This window comes from Amblyomma americanum, chromosome 11, assembly GCF_052857255.1.
Source record: "Amblyomma americanum isolate KBUSLIRL-KWMA chromosome 11, ASM5285725v1, whole genome shotgun sequence".
NCBI lineage: Eukaryota > Metazoa > Arthropoda > Arachnida > Ixodida > Ixodidae > Amblyomma > Amblyomma americanum.
In genome coordinates, this window is record NC_135507.1 from 122,219,872 (window position 1) to 122,236,104 (window position 16,233).

A 16,233-nucleotide genomic window follows, 5' to 3' on the forward strand; every position below is an offset into this window, starting at 1 on the left:
ACCGAACAAGAAAAGGAGAGACTCATCGGAGAGGGTGTGGAGTGCGCCTACCGCCATGCGAGTAACAGGACAACTTCTAAGCCACCTGTCAAGAAGGTTGTCAATTTTCTTAAAGAAAATTGCTTAACGGTCATCCAGTCGGACAAGGAAGGGGGTTTTGTAGTCTTACCGCAAGGCTTGTAGTCTTACCGCAAGAACTTCACGCCAGTCAAGCACGATCCGAAGAAAAGAAAGCGAGAAGCCGTGAGACTTTTAAAGGATTTGAAGTTGGAGCATTTGATGAAGGACGTGAAAAACGAGGATGCCGGAACCCTTGAAGTGTTTTTCACTGGAAAAACGCATAAAATTGGTTGCCCCTTTCGACTAATCGTGTCGGACAGGAACTGCTGGCAGAGGAAGCTTGGGAACTGCCTGCAGATACATTTGAATGTGTTATTAGGCAATGACCCGTTCCTCGTTAGAAGCTCCAAAGAAGTCGTTGAGCTGATGGGAAAAGGGCTACCAACTTCCACGACGGCTTTTTCCGTCGACATCGAGGACATGTATTATTCCATTCCGCACGAAGGACTGTCCGCTGCCATCAGAGAATGCGTGGAGCTTCACGGAGAGACGAAGTTCCGGAACTCAGTTGGCCTCAACACTGGCAACTTCTTGGAACTTATAGATTTCTATCTAAAGTATTCCGTCATCCACTTCAATGAGAGTTATCATATTCAAAAAGCAGGCATTTGTATAGGTTCGAGCATAGCTCCAGCCTTAAGCGACATTTTTCTGTCATCCTTTGACCGACGTCTTCAAGACAAACTGCGAGGGATGGCTGTCACCCGCGTGTGCAGGTACGTCGATGACTACCTGGTCTTCCTGACCCCACCGGGGGACGGCAATCTTCAGGATTTGGCCTCAAAGATCCTCTCGGCATTTTCATCTGAATCTTTCGGGCTCCGGTTTACCAGTGAGCTACCGCTTGATGGTCATCTTCAGTTCCTGGATTTAGATCTGCACTTTGAGAAACAGCGTTTGTGCTGGTCCTTCAAACCCAGGTCCAAAAAGGCTTTGCTTCCCTACACTAGTGCCCATTCGAAGTTGGTCAAGCAAGGCATCATTTCCCTATGTGTTGAGTCGGCCCTGAAAAAGACTTGTGACCACAAAGTCCAAGAGAGCTTCCAGTACCAGCTTCAGCGTTTGCAAGCAGCTGGATACCCTCCGCACGTCATTTCGAGTGTGTGTGAAAATGTGCTTCAAAAAATTAAGAGAGAACGCAAAGACAAAGAAGACGCCGAGCAAAAGAAGGCCCATGTGATTCCATACATCCACAAATTCTCGCACAACATCAAGAAAGTGGCGAGAAAAGGAGGCGTCAACGTTGTCTTCTCGGCTCCATGCAGACTGTCCAAGGTGTGCGTGATGATGAAGAACACTAAGAAGACCCCTTGCAAAATCAAACATCTAAGGAAGTTCAAAGATTGCGTTTCCGGCGTTGTTTACCGCATTCCCCTTAGTTGCGGAAAAGTCTACATAGGCCAAACCGGCAGATCCTTTAATGAAAGAGCAAGGGAGCACCGGTTGAGCGTGGCAAACAACGATGAAGGGTTTTGGCTAAGCATTGTGCGGACTGCACAAAAATGAAGCAACGGGACTGTGTACCATGGTTCGAAAAGACGGAATTTCTGGCCAGATTGAATGACAAATGGGAGCGTCTCGTCGTCGAAACATTTTACATCGGCACTACGGACAACTGTGTTAGCAAGGCTTCCATTTCCTTATCATCCAAAGAATTTTCGTTTTTGCGGGGGCATGTGTAGCCTAGTGGCCTGTTTGTGCCCTGGTGATTGAGCAGTGCCTCCTGATTGCGTTTGATGCTTTCGTTGTTCATTTGATTAGCGATCTCAGTTTTGTTTCGGTTCTGTCATGGTTTGAGATGTTTTCCTACGCTTTGGATTTCATTCACCCCCCCCTTTTTTAAAACCGTTGTTGTCTTAAACTGTTGTCCCGTCTTTCATCTTTCTGTTTTTTTAAATGACTCGGTGCCTATTTTCACTGTTTTTGTGACGTAGCTTCTTGAGCTGATTCATGATTTTTTACCCTTTTGACCTGGTGCCTTCTTTCACTGTTTTTTTGTTTTTGACGATGACCGATGTGGTTGTTTTTGTTTCCCGTTTTGTTTGCTCTCAAAAGGGGGAGTGCTTCGTCTCTTGGTTTTGGTGTCAGCACCTGCGCTTGTAAGCGGTTCGAGCTTCAGTGGTATCAGATGGCTACAGTGGTGTGGTTTTGTTATGAATTTCCTTACTTTGCAGAACGCGTAATTCTCAAGCGTGCACTGTCGCTAAGCGTTCCTTTGCTTTTTGTTTTCATAGAAAGGGCCGGCCCGGTATAAGATTATCTTGTAAGCGGTTGGTTCTTGTGTGGTCTGTTTATCGCCTGGGCAGATTGTCACGTGCCATATTGATCAGACTTGAAGTGCGTTGGGGATCGCTATATATATTTGCCTTGTATTCCTTCCTTTAGTAAAGTTTTAAGTCTGCGTTAGTGTGTGTCTGCCTCCCTTTCGTCCGTGTTCTTGTTGCGCAGTTCGTCTTTTTTGCATCCCTTGTAAAGGCACCAGTGTATCAGTCATAATTTTATATTAGTACTAAGGCTGACATTAAGGAAACAAACACTGCTCCCACACGCCTGGCCGTTAATAATCCAATGACATTCGCCCAAGCAGCGCGTGTTAGTCACTGATTGTTAGCACTGGTGGAAAGTGATCAATCGACGGTGCTACACAACACTCGAACGACGCCCTGCTAGACGCTCGGCTATCTTATCATACTGCTGCCAACGATCGATCGTTTGCGCGCTGAGCTGGCAGCAACAAATCTTTGCGTTGGAGGTTGCTTCCTCAAATCTTTTCGGTTGGGGAACTCGTAGGTTGGTTTCATCCGCGCACGCTTTTCTCATTTATCCTGAGAATGGTTTTGCTCCATCACTTCGCCACGTCCGACGTGAAACGCAGGGGCACAGTACACTAACACACCCGCCGCTCACAGTAGGTACCAGACTTTGGCAAATTCTCCTCGTCGTAACTTCACTTAGGAGCAAAACAAAACACCATAGAACAAACACGCACGCTGTTTGTTTGCAGCGGTGTGCCGCTGCGGGATCCTGTTTCCAGACGAAGCGCAGCGCAGTCACCGATGTTCGCTGTAGCCTTTTTTCGTCGCCTCACGGCTCAGAACAAACGCACGCGGCACAAGTTGTGCATCGTAAGCTTGCAATATTTCCGACATGACAGACGCCCACAAACAATTCGAATTCACTCTGACGAAGGGAGACGCAAACAGCTGACGCGACTCGGCCCAGTTCGAAGCGAGGGCGGCCATGTTAGGCATGTTCTCTGTCGGCGGGGTCACCGGCCGTCCGGCTCATGACGTTACCTGAAGTATAGTGAACTAGAATACTTTCTAGTGGCGCGAACGGAAGGGAAATGGGCGCTCTTGACACGCCGGACGCCACTGACGGCCGCTGGTGGCGCTGCAGGTCTCTTTTCTAGGGTGGTGATGCAAATTATAAAGGATAGACTGCAGGCTTGGGTGGAGAACGAGGGGGTGCTAGGGGAACTACAGAATGGGTTCCGGAAACAAAGGAGGTTGGAGGACAATCTATTTTCATTGACACAGTGTATAGAAATTGCGGAAAAGGAACATAGGCCCTTATTGCTAGCATTTCTGGATATTAGGGGAGCCTATGACAACGTTACTCAGGAGCATTTGTGCGACATATTGGGCACATTGGATGTGGAAAATGGAGTAATTAATCTTTTAAAAGATATATATAGAGGTAACAGAGTGCTCATAAAATGGGAAAAAAATGTATCAGGGCCTGTAGAGATACAGCGGGGGCTTAGACAAGGATGTCCTCTGTCCCCTTTGTTGTTCATGTTGTACCTGCAAGGTTTGGAGGCCAAGCTAGAGGGGAGCGGACTAGGTTTCAACCTATCTTTTTTCAAGCAAGGGGAATTGATTAAACAGACATTACCGGGACTAATATATGCGGACGATATAGTGATAATGGCTGACAACAAGGAAGACCTGCAGAAGTTGTTAGACATATGCAGTACAGAGGGAGATAGATTAGGCTTCAAGTATAGTAAGGAAAAATCTGCAGTCATGACATTTAATGAAGAGGGCGGCGAGCATAGAATACAGGAGTTCGTGCTAAAGGTAGTGAATGAGTACAAGTATCTTGGGGTGTGGATAAATAACAGTGTTGAGTATCTGACAGAGCATGAAAAATATGTAATGAATAAAGCTAGTAGGAATGCAGCTGTCATGAAAAATAGGGCACTGTGGAATTACAATAGGTATGAGGTGGTAAGAGGGATCTGGAAAGGGGTGATGGTCCCTAGCCTGACCTTCGGGAATGCGGTCCTGTGTATGAGGCCAGATGTTCAAGCAAGGCTGGAAATTAGGCAACGGGGAGTAGGGAGGTTAGCTTTGGGAGCACATGGCAATACACCAAATCAGGGGGTACAGGGTGATATGGGATGGGCGTCTTTCGAGAGCAGAGAGGCTAGCAGTAAGATAGCATTTGAGGAACGATTGAGAAGGATGGAGGAAAAGCGGTGGGCTAGGAAAGTTTTCAGATACCTGTATATAAAGAATGTTGACACGAAATGGAGAAAGCGAACTAGAAAATTGACAAGCAAATATCTGGACAGCAGTAAGGGGGCAAATCAGCAATTATCGGTTAAGAAAAAGGTTAAAGGAACAGAGAGAGCTTTGTGGAAAACAGGGATGCTGACGAAATCGGCACTAGAAACATACCGGACCTTTAAACAGGAAATTGTCAAAGAAAATATCTATGATAATTGTAGGGGAAGTTCTTTGTTGTTTGAGGCCAGGACTGGAGTTTTGCGGACTAAGAAGTATAGAGTCAGGTACCAGGAGATAGACACTTTGTGCATTGCATGCGGAGAGGAGGAGGAAACGGCTGAACACTTGATACTTTTCTGTAAAGGGCTTCACCCTACAGTGGAAGGCAGCGGGGCTGACTTATACCCCTGTCACACGGGACGTTGAATGTCATTCGCAGCGAATGACATTCACAACGAATGTCATTGCCTGCTGGCGTTCCCGTTCTACACGGGTACACAAAATGGCATTTGCAAATGATGGCGATGTCCATCGGCTAACTGCTATGACAGCAGAACGTTACAAATCAAGCTTTTCATACACATATTTTATGTTTATTGCTAGTATCACACTGTTACACATTAATATACTCTTTAAAAATTTTTCGCAACGCCTTGCGGCAGCAATAGTCAACAAGCAATCCACTGAAATATCCAAAGCAAGACAGGCTCAAAGCCGCTCACGATCCCTCCCGTACATGCCGCCCGCGCTGCCGGCACTATGGAGGGCTGCGAAATTGGTGCCGAATTCTTGACAGTTGCTGATGAGCAACAGTGCAAGCGAACATTGCTTGTTCTAGAGCTGTTACGAATGAAGCGCCGAAACCGGTTTCAGCGGCTGAAGCTTGCGATTCAAGAACGCGCCAAGAGGACGAGAGATTTGGAGCTGCGTCTGCTGGCCAATACGTTCACGTCGGCCGCTGTTTGGGCTTCCACCTCATCAGGCATTATCCGTGAGCGATGGGCCTTCCCAAGAAACGAAAACTGGTTTGAAGACACACTACCTAACCTGGGTGAATGTCATTTCAAGCAAGCGTTCCGCGTTAGTCCTGCCACATTCAGGTATCTGGTGGAATCGCTTCAGTGCGTTTTGCAGCGGGAAGTGACGAACATGCGGAAACCAATTTCCTTGGAGAAACGCGTAGCCGTTGGCTTGTACCGCCTGTGTTCCAGCGCCGAGGACCGGACAGTAGCACACCTGTTTGGCATCGGCCGCTCTACTGTGAACATTGTCTACAGGGAATTCTGCCGAGCAGTCGTTGACGTTCTCGAAGGCGCCTGGGTGCACATGCCGAGGGAGGCGGAGGTGGCCGAGCACTTGCGCGAATGTTACGCCGTCACTGGTTTCCCGCAGGCCATCGGCGCACTAGACGGCTGCCACTTCGCCATCTCACCGCCCAAGAAAGACGCAGCTGATTACTATAACTACAAGGGATGGTAGGTATTTTTTATGTTGCTCTTAAATTTTGAATAGCAGTTCAGGGCAAAGACAAAAGAGCAGATGGCCGAAAACAGCGCTGTTCTTTATTGCACAAATCATCAAGTAGAACTTAATGAAAGCAGCTGCCATAGAATTAAGCTTTATTTTTAAAAAAATGCTGATATTGTGGCATATGCAGCTTGTCCATTAAAATGCACGGTGTTTTATCGGGCATTTCGTTTTCTCTGTACGTGCCAAGTGGCACACGAGAACTTTCGTTTTTTTTTTTTCTTGCACAATGAATAGCATGCAAGATCTAGCATCTGTGCCCGATATTTCTTCCTTCACACTAGTGCAGCAGGTATTTTCAAGAATTCTTGTGTGCCCAATTTTAACTGTCAGCTGGCAGTTGAAAATTATGCTCACAAAAAAGTCAACTTGAAAAGCATCTTTAACCAGTGTTTTTTTTAGGCAGCAAAATGACCTATGAAACCTGTATAAATGGAAATTTTTCTGTGTATAATTCATTGGTACTTTTAAGCTCATGTTGACAGGATGCTTATATTTTGCAATTCACTTCAGACAGTTTCTGCACCGTGCTGGTAACCTTTTTTTACATGCAGGTACAGCATCATACTGCTGGCAGTCGTTGACCACCACTACCGTTTCCTGTACCTGAACGTGGGGAGCCCGGGCAGGTGCCATGACGCCCATGTCTACGGCCGGTCACGGTTGAAGAAACGTGTGGAGAGTGACTGTTTCAAGTCGCCTGTGTCAGTGATTGAAGGAACTCCAGTAGCACGGATCATACTCTGTGACCAGGCATTTCCACTGACGCCGCATTTACTCAAGCCATATGCTAATGCCCCAAACGGTTCCAAGCAGGCAATTTTTAACTATAACCTGTCAAGGTCAAGGCGAATTGTGGAGAATGCGTTTGGTCGTGTGAAGGCCCGCTTCAGGTTTATCATGAAGAGAATGGAATGTAAACTGCTGAATGCAAAACAGGCCATTAGGACGTCCTGCACGCTGCACAACATCTGCGAAGCCTTTCGAGATAATGTGGAGGAGCAGTGGGTGCAGGACGTGCACAACTATAATGCATTGTACGAGCAGCCCTCGCACAACACTGATGCTTGCACTGCTGAAGGCCAAGATGTAAGGGCCGCACTTGCCGAATACTTCTGGAAACTGGCCCAATAATCCCACTGATACACATGCAGCTCAAGAAAACACTTTTATTTTTCCAAGTATTTAAGAAGCGCTTCAGTCAAGCGTTTTTCTGTGGCGGCTGATTCACGAAGAATATCAAGCTCCATTCTGCGTAGCTCCATTTCTTCCTTCCGGCTTTCTTTGATTTCGGAGCACAACTGCCGGTTCGTGTTTACTAGCTCCGCCAGCAGACTCTTTTGCGTGGCATGCCGGCTTGGCTTTGCGGCTCGGCGACTTGCTGCCACTAGTTGGGCCCTGCTGCTGTCCTCTGTGTCTGTTGTTTGTGATGAAGATGACGAGGGCAGTGCAGCAGACTCGAACAGCACGTCGTGTGCTGGTGCCGGAGGTGTCCTACCAGCAGTGGCATCTGTTTCAAATTCATCACCTGATAGTGCTGTGGTGCCACTTTGCATGCTATCAATTATCTGAAAAAGCAAAAAATATACTGCATGTAAACATATTTGTGCTTCCAACGATACGTACGCAGCTCAAGCAAACACTTAATTTTTCTAAGTACCTGAGAAATAATTACCTGTTGCATGCAGCCTTCACAATCTGAACAGGCGTATTAAACCAATTCCTATATTGAATATTCTACCCTACTTTAGCATTTTGTGGTGAGTGTGACATTTCTCATGTGAAATTTTCATTCATGTGTACATCTTTACTCATTCGCAAGCGGCGCTGTGAGTAATGAATAAATATGCCAAGTTTCCATGTGTCATGCCATAGAGGATCAATGCGTCTGCTTCCTGATAAGTTACAGAAAACAGAAGAGGTCTTCCTCACGCTGGGTTCACAGCTAGGAGCCCTACATTGAGCTACAGAAGCGCACTTACCATCTCAACAGTGGCACCATCGCCACCAATTGTTTCGTCTACTAGGCTGCTGTCGTTGACGGGCAAGCAGCCAAGAAATTTGGAAATATCCTTGTAAAAGCGCCACGTGATGGCACCTTGACCCGTTGTTTTTCGGCTCAGCAACCTGCAAAAAACGTATGACTTTGTTGCAATGGTGTTTGTAAGCTGCAGAGGACTACATGACTGCTGCTAGGAAAACAATCACCTCTTCTCAACATGCAGTCACTGTTGATCTGCCGAGCAATGTGTTGCATGTATGTTACTTTCAATGCTTACACTATTACTACTGCTTCCACTAGGACCAGTGCCGAAGTAAATATTTCGGCAGCTCAATGCTTCTGCGCAAAATGAATTTATGTGCCCATCTTTTATGCACCAGGCAGTCGCCACGGGGAATGGTTTAGAAAAGGTTTGGCATCCGAGATTCAAGGTAAAAGTCAAGATGCCTTGCAAAAAGAACCAAAAAATTAGACTGAAGTTGTGCGATAAATATTACGCACAAATGCATTAAGCATTTGCAAACCTGCCTTCAGGAAACGCAGATATCACTACATCGTAGCGGCGTATGTTCAGTCACGACTAAAGGCATGAATATAGAATGGGTGACACATTACTTTTAATTAGCGCCGAGTGAACGGCGAAACACAATAGCACGACTGTTTTTCGTACTGTTTTAAAACGTGGCGCTCTAGCACAAGCTGCTCAATACCCTCAGAGGTTCGGCACGCGAAAAAAATCGATCGACGATGCAGGTGTGCAGCCTCGCATCTGATAACAGCACTCCTGCGGTGAATGAGCAGCGCACTGTAAGGCAAAACAAAATGAAGGGTGCCACTTACCGGTACCTGTTTCCAAGGTTTTCAATCTTGGATTTTATCTCTTTCACAGTCTTCTGAATGCCCTGCGCACACAGGCACTCCGCAATCGAAATATATACGCGCATGTTGCGTTTCGCGCGGCGCAAATCGCTCAGGTGGTCTTGCCACACTTTAATTAGTGCCCGCGTTTCGTCGTCAGTCCAACACGCCTTCTGCTGGGCTGGCGAAGCTACAGAGTTGTTCTCCATTGCGAGCACTGAAGGGAAATGGAGTGACGACCACGCTACTCAGGCAAGATGGAGGACGGTTTGTAAACAAGCGCGGCCGTCTCTACAGTAACTGGCGGCGACTGGGAACAAGAGTGTAGTTGCGCAAATCGCTTCAAATACCTTATTTTACATCAAAAAAATGATTCAAAAGTTCATTGCAGCAATTAAAATAAAGTTTTCTTTGAATACGTTTCGTTATCACTAACAAGTTTTGTAATTTTTCGCCAAGCCGCTGTCGTCGAGATTACACAGGTCGCGCGTGCATGAGTTCGGGAAACTCATTCAATGGGCGAATGTCGTTAGCTGTGAATGTCATTGACTGTGCCCGTGTAGCAGCGAAAAAAACGCTATTCAAACGTAATGTCATTCGCTGCGAATGACATTCAACGTCCCGTGTGACAGGGGTATTACCCAAGGCATTGGGGTTTAGGGATAGTGAAGGGAAAGTGGATTTTAAGAGGTTAGAAGTAACCAAGCGAAGGTTATCTGATTGGTGGCTAAAAGCAAGACAGGAGTAAAATTTCACAAGACATGGCTAGGTGGCTTGAGCCACCGCCCGATGTAAAGGGTTCAGCCGTATCCATCCATCCATCCATCCTAGGACCGCGCGCGCGTCGGTCGAAGTCTTTGCGGCTTTGCGTTCGGTCCGTTGCGCACGTTTTTCTGCTTGTGGCCTTGAAATTTCACGTGTGTTTCGCGTAGCACCAACGAAGACGTCTTATATCTCTTCGAAAGCACAATGTGGAGTACGCAATGGCAAAGAGAATGACGGACTCTCACTGTTTTGCTCCGGGATGCCGAAGCGGCTATCCGGGTGCTCCCAAAGCATCTTTGTTTGCTGCTCCGAGGGACGAGGAGCATCGAAAAAAGTGGGAGCGGAGTTTGCGAAGACAGGACAAGCCTCTCACAGAAACCGCTGCGGTATGTGAGCACCACTTTGAGCCGCATTTCATTTTGCGCGACTACGTTCATGTGATCAACGGCAGCCAAGTGCGGATTCCACGCGGTAAGCCATCGCTGGCACCTGACGCGGTGCCTACGCTCTCCGGCATTTTCCTCGTTGGCGTTCCATAACCCCTCTCGCAACGGCGCCTCTCCTCCTCCTGTACCCTCCTCGCCCTCTTTTTCTTCCTTTCCTTCTATTTCTTCTCCTCCTCCTGTACCCTCCTCGCCCTCTTTTCCCCCTTTCCTTTTATTTCCCCTTTTCCTCCGCCTCCTCGCCTAGTTGTTCTCTTTCACAGCCGCTCTTCGCTCCGTTCCTTTCTTTTCTATAACCTCCCGCCTCGCCATTGAGGTTACAGCGGTATCTTCGCGTGCGCGGTGTATCCATTGTGCCGTGCAGCGGCAGGGGCATAGTGAGCGTGGTGCAGCGTCTTGTGCGCGCTTATTTTGGAGCATTTCTGCAGCCGCCGCAGAGAAAGCGATTCGGGGACGTATTTTCGCCTTCGGGCTAGGGCATATTTCTGCAGCCGCTGCAGAGAAAGCGATTCGGGGACGTATTTTCGCCTTCGGAACGCGTTCGAATCGTGGTGCAGCGTCTTGTGTGCGCTTGTTTTGGAGCGAAAACGCGGCTCTGCGCCCATTTATGCAGCCACAGAGCCCAGTTCATTAACCGCCGCAGAGAAAGTGTAATGAATGGCCTGTTAAGTCGGCGGAAGAGCTGAAAAGTACGACATATGGTCACAGCAAGAACACCAGTGCATTTCCACGGAAGCCAGCGGATCGCAACCAAGGCCTGGAAAACAACACGCCTCAACGGCTGCCGCGCTTTGGAATGTGTGGACGGGACGCCAGTTTGCGTCGTTTCCCGAACCCGTAAGCGGCGGACGCTACCGCGGGTGACCCAACGGACCCCGGTGCGGCGGGGAAAGAGTGATGGACAGCATCGCCGGCTTCGCTTGGAGGTCGGTTTACTGTTACGTCCTTTCAGCGGAGCCGACACGCCGCAGAGGAGGCGCACTCAAGAACGGCGGTGAAACGGACCGACATGCCAGGAAGACCGTGGTTGCCTGCGGACTGCTGGTTGTGTTTGTTTTACGCGGTGATATACGTGCTCGCATCTGGGAGGCGGGTCTCCGTGGCGCCGAGTGGATATGTGCTCGTTGATTGGTCCGCGCCAATTCCCTTACTAGGGACCTGGGGAAATAGAGAGGGGTTAAAAAAAGCCATGGTTCAGGACCAGAGAGCATTGTTCGGAATCTCGCTAAGATTGCAACATGTAAGACGAAAATAAATTCGTTCTGTTACGAGATCTCCTCTTCTCCGTGGTCTTTCAACGCCGAGCCGGTCTTCACTACCTTCGGCTCCGGCCCTACATCCGGAGTCGCGACAAAAGCGATTCGGGGACGTATTTTCGCCTTCGGAACGCGTTCGAATCGTGGTGCAGCGTCTTGTGTGCGCTTGTTTTGGAGCGAAAACGCGGCTCTGCGCCCATTTATGCAGCCACAGAGCCCAGTTCGTTAACCGCCGCAGAGAAAGCGATTCGGGGACGTATTTTCGCAGCCGCCGCGGTCGGGTTCGAACCCGGGAACTCCGGATCAGTAGTCGAGCGCCCTAACCACTGAGCCACCGCGGCGGGTATGCCCCCCTGAAAATTGCTGCTTGTGGTTTGGTTATTTTCGCGTGGAGGGCACAATTCCGTCATTTAAGTGCGACGCAGCACTGGAAAAAAATCACACTTTCCAATAAATGCACGCCATAAAGAGAACTTGCGAAGAAGCCGCCTTGTGTCCACGATCAAAGGGACGGAAAGCAAAGACCTCAAGTGAAAAGCAGGGCCGACTAGTAGTAGCCAAAAACGATGTAAATGCGTGGGAAGGCTTACTTACCACCAGTACGTCGGTGAGTACTTTTTATGTTTCAGTATTTGGCAACTTGCTTCGTGTATACTTGTTCGTATTGGAAGCTTCTCACTCATTCACGCACGAACCGGCAATTGACGAACGCAGCCCTTCAACACCATCTACCAGAAATTGAGTGGAGGGGGGGAGGTATTCACTATGCTCTTTTTAGGTTTGAGAATAGTTACCAAATGTAAAGAAACTGGTCGCCGATGCACTTTCCAATGCGACGGTTATGCAGACGCATATCAGTATATTTCGATTTTCTAGCTCTCTCCGGCATAGCGAGAATGCGCTTTTCAATCCTCTGTATGTTGCCTTCGAAAACACTTAACAAGCTGCGACTGCAGTACACGAACAGAGGCACGCAAAAAACGGCACCTTGTGACGTCACGAACCGACGAGTCAAGCGACGAAGATCATGACGTCGCATAATTAATGGTAATGAATATAATTAGGCAAAACTAAGATTAATCACTATAATTAGTGATGGCATCATATGAGTGTGACGTCATACCAGGTCAAGTGACAGCGATGTAATGTGCCATCAGACCTAGTCACGTGACGACGCTGTAATATGACATCACACCTACTCACGTGACAACGATGCAATTTCTCGTCGTACCAGGCCCCCATCTACCCCCTTCCACCCCCATTTCAAGATCCATATGGATCCCACAAAACTACACATGCGCGCATGACGCATTGCAAAGAGTGCCCACAACCCGGTCCGCATTAATGACATTAGGATTGTCCAGCAGGTAAACGCGCCAGTTCTCATGTATGACTTACTGCAAAGATCATGCAACGACACACGCCTTTGACTCTCGAGATGATGGCGATGATGATGATGATGCTAACAGTGTATCCTTATGAGCGCGGGGAAGTGTGATATACCGCTACCAAATTAAAAGTTGCCAGATAATTGATTAAATATTGTACATTACCCAGCAACCGAAGACAATTATTGTGCGGGAAAATAGGAATACCTGCAGCTAATAGTTAGGGATGATGATGTTGATGTTCCTGGGAGGTCAAGACCCTCCCTCGTTTCAGCTACTTCCCTCCAGGTTTGGAAATCCTAGGAATTCTCCGATTACTCGGTGATCCCGCGCCATTTTGAAAGAAAGGGCTAGATCACGTCTTCGAACACTGTGTCAACTATTGGTCAAAACAACTGGCCTAGAGGGGACAGCGTGAACCGCTCTCTCTGTCAAGAGCACCATGGCTCAAATTTCCCCGCAGCAGAATGTCTTTTCCCGAGCAACCCCCCCCCCCCCCCCCCCCATACGCCTGAACAGAATGTTGTGTACCATTTCGTCAACCAGTCTGAGAAAATTGCTTTAAGTCAATCACTTGTCTTCCTTCAAGACTGAACTAATCAATGGTACGCCAGCATCCTCGACGTTTTTTACCTGCGAGCACCGCCCGTGCATTCTGCTAAGCCGTTTATATTCAACGATGGGTCTCTGCAAAATAGTTGCACGAAAGATAACGAGTAGTGTCTGGTCATCTGCAAGGCAGGCTGCCAACTTAACCGATCCCATACGAGAAAAGAAAAAAAAAGAGGATGACTAGAAACATACAAACAAAAATCGCACACTAAAAACAGAAGCGAACAACAGTGTGCCCCATTAAACGTCATATTAGAAGGTTTGAAACAGCGACTCAGTAGCACGGCGCGAGCATATAATCAGTTCTATTATACATCTTCATTAAAAAAAGGAAGACGAATCGGCTACCACATCTCTATACGTTCATTATAGTCTTGCATTTTTTCGCCGCTAAAACACCGCTATGCTGGCGCGTTCGCATCGTGTTGCGGTGTTTCGGCATAATAAGCGAATTTCTGAGAAGGAACAAGGAACCGGAGACCAAAAGGGAGGTTATTCGGAAGGATAGAAAAGTGGATAAAAAAAATGGAGCGAACAGCGGAACAGCTGTGAGAGAAAATTACAATTATTACAATTACTGCACCATTTCCTCTCCTCGAAAAGCAATTTTCCAAATAAAAATGCCCCTGTGCTGTGCAGCGTTAAAGAACGGCAAGTGGACTGAACTGAAATGAGCCGTCCACTATAGTATTCATCATAATCTCTGCATCACTCCGGAACGTGTAACTCAACGTTTACCTTTCTGTTTTTTTATTCACCCATGTACAGAAGTACGGTCGATCTCAGTTTTCGGCATACCGCCGAAGCAGACATCGTAAAAGAATGCAGCGCGAAAAAAACAAGGTTATATAAAGTTATATAACCTGCTCAAAAGTTATATAAGCTGCTCATCTTTCTGAATAAACGTGTTGGTAGTCAGCGCCCTTTCCTGTCCACTTCTGTTCGTCGTTGTTTTTTTCGCGCTGCATTCTTTTACCATGTTCACTGACCAACAAGCCCAAACAGCCGCTTTAGTTGAAGCAGACATCGTTTGGCGCATTCATAACCGAGCTCATTAGGCAGTGTAAGCTTTATCATCGTATCCACAAGTACAGCACCTTATCGCGGACACTTCTAGACGGCGTGCGCTTTACTAAAATTAACCGCACGCCACGCGCCCCCGTTTCATTCCGTCCCGATATCGTCCGCACGCGTCTACAGCAGCGGGGAGCCGCACGCAGCCTAGTAGGCGTTGCATAACCCTCCTCGCCCCACCGGCCGCTCCCCCTCTCCATTCGTCCGAGCAGCGGCGCCAAACAGGCGGGACTCGGGTGCGCGGGGGTGCTGAGGGGGAAAAAAGCGCGGGAAAGACCTTCCGCGCGACCGGCCGCCTCGCCATAAAGCCTGTTTCACATGGCGCGCCGGGAACGAAAAATTACGGCCCGGTCGCACTGTCGTTGCGACGATAATCGCAGCCGCCGTTTCACATGCCAACGATTTCTGTCGGTGCCATCGGCACCCTAGCGTCGGTGCGGCCTTTCAGTGCACGAAAATTCTTTATTAATTGGTTTTTGGGGAAAGGAAATGGCGCAGTATCTGTCTCATATATCGTTGGACACCTGAACCGCGCCGTAAGGAAAGGGATGAAGGAGGGAGTGAAAGAAGAAAGAGAAATAGGTGCCGTAGTGGAGGGCTCCGGCATAATTTCGACCACCTGGGGATCTTTAACGTGCACTGACATCGCACAGCACACGGGCGCCTTAGCGTTTTTCCTCCATAAAAACGCAGCCGCCGCGGTCGGGTTCGAACCCGGGAACTCCGGATCAGTAGTCGAGCGCCCTAACCACTGAGCCACCGAGGCGGGTAATCACGAAAATTCTTCGGCTGCAATAAATGTCAAACATCGTGGCAGGCGTTGATTTCGTAATCATGGGTAATAATATTGGGCCGTGATGTATTATTAAGTTCAATAAAACGTTTTCGAGATTTTCCTCTCAACTATGCTATGCCGTTTTTTACCAGTTTTGTGTGCCCTCAGCAAAGGTTCAGTATCGGCTTTTTGGAGCGCGGTTTATTAACCCAACAAGTGTGGCCCTCCTTGAACATCAGTCTTAGATCTAGGAACTGAAGTTCATCTTTTTCCGGCATTTCGAACGTGAAATTTAGACCCACTGCGTTCTCTTTAAACACTTTTGTGAAGGGATCGAATGGGCAGCTGCGTTGAATCACTGTGAGGTCGATCACGCGCCCAGTCCGTGGGCTGCCAGGACGCGTCCCCAACACACTCTCGCCACTTCCGGCACATTATGGTTCCTGCTGTCTCTGCGGCAGTGATGAACAGCCCTAATGGGGGCCCACTCGGCTTCGAAGGTCAGGCACCTGCGCTGCACAACGCTGCGCGGGGACCGAAAGGCCGACGCTGCCCTCGCGCAGAAGGTTTCATTACGGGAAAACGGGGTCTCTTTCCGAGGCGGGAGCATTTAGCTGCTCGCCTTAAACAAACACAGCCGCGTCCACCGCCGATGGCTCGCGGCGCCGCGGCCCGCCGCCCTTGCCGGCACCCGACACACTGTCGTTGCGTCTCGCGGGGGGGTCCCGTGCCGTGAGCTAATGGGGACGTCGGTTTCGGGGAATTGTCCCGGGCGGCGGACGTCCATTTTAACCCCCGTAAACAACAGATGCGGATCCCTCGTTGACGCCGCCGCGTGCATTAGTGGCACCGCGGACACGCCGGCGCCTCCTTGAAGCATCTGTCGAGAGACGACTCCC